The sequence below is a fragment of the Cervus elaphus genome, chromosome 33 (genome assembly GCF_910594005.1).
Source record: "Cervus elaphus chromosome 33, mCerEla1.1, whole genome shotgun sequence".
Taxonomy (NCBI): Eukaryota; Metazoa; Chordata; class Mammalia; order Artiodactyla; family Cervidae; genus Cervus; species Cervus elaphus.
The window spans coordinates 19,666,961-19,669,627 of NC_057847.1; the positions used below are offsets into that span (position 1 = coordinate 19,666,961).

Here is a 2,667-nt window from a genome sequence, read left to right on the forward strand (position 1 = left end):
CTTGTTAACTCACAAGGAGACACTGTCAAAACTGTATTTTGTTAAAGTTTCTGTACTAAAATGTAGAAAAACTGAACTACACAAATATTGAAAAGTTAAAAATTCCTTAATTTTTTATTCCTGGTACCACCACCACAATTTACAGGGCGATATACCTGATGTAATGGAAAGAAAAAGACAAAGCTACAACAGATAAAAGACCTCAGGAATGTACATCTAATTGACACTACATTGCATTAATCAATAGCTGCACTTTTTGCAAACTGTGGCTATGGCAGTCCTGAACAAGAAGGGTTTCCTGTTTAAGCTGCAGTAACTTTTCTGACTATGGATCATTGTTCCTTCTGTGGCAGATTTTTACAGCTCCTCTAATGCATTTGGGATGACTCTCTCAAAGTAACCTGCAGCTTTCCTGACAACTCCTTGCTCTCTTTCCTGCTAAGAACTGTAGCCCTTTTCTTCTGAGTTTTTAGAACCTTCTGCTGCCATATCCACCACTTCCACCACCAGATCCATAACCACCACCATAGGGACTGCCCAAGCTTCTTCCACCAAAATGACCTCCTTTCGTGGGTCCCTAATTTAATTGCTGTTGTCCACTATAATTTCCAAAATCATTATAGTTTCCACCAGCACCACAGTTTCCTCCAAAATTTCCTCCTCTAACACCGCCTCCATACCCACCACCTTGGTATCCACATCCTGGTCCGCCACCACCGTAACCTCCTCTACTACTATAAACAGGACCACAGCCATAGTTGCCACCATCACCTCCAAATCCATTATATCCACCATCACCTCCTCCATAACTCCACCTCCACCACTACAGCCTCCTCCTCCACAAAAGTTTCCACCAGGGCCAAAGTTACCTCCACCACCTCCAAAGTTTCCTCCACAACCCATGAAGTTGCCAGACCCACCTCCACGACCTCTTTGTGATCCAGGAGATTGCATCTCTTGTTTTGAAAGGGCCTTTTTCACTTCACAATTATGCCCATTAATAGTGTGGTATTTCTGAACAATGATTTTATCAACTGTATCATGATCATCAAAAGTTACAAAAGCAAATCCTCTCTTTTTCCCACTCTGCCTGTCTTCCATAACTTCTATGGTTTCAATCTTGCCATACTTTTCAATGTAGTCTCTCAAATTATATTCTTCTGTATCTTCTTTAATACCACTAACAAAACTTTTCTTCACTGTTAGACGGGCACCAGGCTTTACAGAATCCTCTCTAGAAACAGCTCTCTTTGGTTCCACTACACATCCATCAACCTTGTGTGGTCGAGCTAAAATTGCTGCATCCACTTCTTCAACACAAGAGTAAGTCAAAAGCCCCTGGAACATTTTGCTTGGGGGTCTCTCATCACCACACAATCTGTAAGTGTGCCCCATTTCTCAAAATGTTCTCTTAAGCTATCATCTGTAGTTTCAAAGCTCAGACCACCAGTAAACAGCTTTCTCAACTGCTCTGGTTCCTTGGGATCATGACCCTCCATTTTGAGACTGGACTCGCCTCTTCCAGCTGAAGTTCAATATGGGACCCTGAAGTACTTCAGAATTATTCCTATCAGTAGGGGAAAAAAAAAAAAAGCTGAAATCTTATCATCTGCTAACTTGAATAAAAGGATCTTGTCTTCTTTAAGTAGACTCTGTCGTTTTCAAATCAGTATACATTCTGAACATTTTCTCAGAGATCCCTCTTGATAAGCCTTTTTTATTTTCTCTACTTAGCAGTGCAGAAAGACACAAGACCCAAGATTACTGAACCTAATACCCAGAACCGAGATTTAAGGGGATAAGTGATAACTGACATGACCTAGGGGTTCCCTCCTGGCTCAGTGGTATAGAATCTGCCTACAATACAGGAGTGAAAGTGAAAGTTTAGTCACTCAGTTGTGTCCGCCTCTTTGCGGCCCCATGGACTGTAGCTCACCAGGTTCCTCCGTCCACGGGATTTTCCAGGCAAGAGTGCTGGAGTGGGTTGCCGTTTCCTTCTCCAGAGGATCTTCCTGACCCAGAGATGGAACCCGGGTCTCCCACATCATAGGCAGACGCTTTACCATCTGAGCCACAATGCAGGAGACCAGTGTTCAATCCCTGGGTGGGGAAGATCCTGAGGAAGGAGATGGCAACTCACTCCAGTATTGTTGCTTGGGAAATCTCATGGACAGAGGACCCTGGCAGGCTACAGTCCATTGGGTCACAAAAGAGTTGGACACGACTTACTGACTAAATGACAACAAGAAAGAACTATATTTAATCTCGCAATAAACTATAATGGAAAATAAAAAGAAAGCATTGCTCTTATACTAGGAATTGCTCTTACATGAACACATATAGATGCTTTAATTATTAACTTATTTAATCTTTCTGATGACAAAATAGGTGTAATCACTGTACACCTGAGGAAACTGGGCATATTGGTTGAGTAACTTGTCCAAAGTCATAGAGTTACTACGTATGTCAGTTCGATCCCTGGGTTGGGAAGATCCCCCGTAGGAGGGAATGGCAACCCACTCCAGTAATTTTGCCTGGAGAGTCCCATGGACAGAACTACAGTCTGTGGGGTCGCAAAGAGTCAGGCACAACTGAAGTGACTTAGCACGCATGCACAAGAGACAGTCTTTGGTCTATTTTTAGCCAGCCACCACTGCTCTTTACCAG

At 42.9% G+C, this 2,667-nt stretch overlaps 1 pseudogene; it reads right to left on the reverse strand.

Annotated features, from left to right (window-relative positions):
• Positions 1-428: 428 nt before the first annotated feature.
• LOC122688639 lies at positions 429-1,499 on the reverse strand (annotated as a pseudogene).
• Between the last annotated feature and the right edge of the window lie 1,168 nt (positions 1,500-2,667).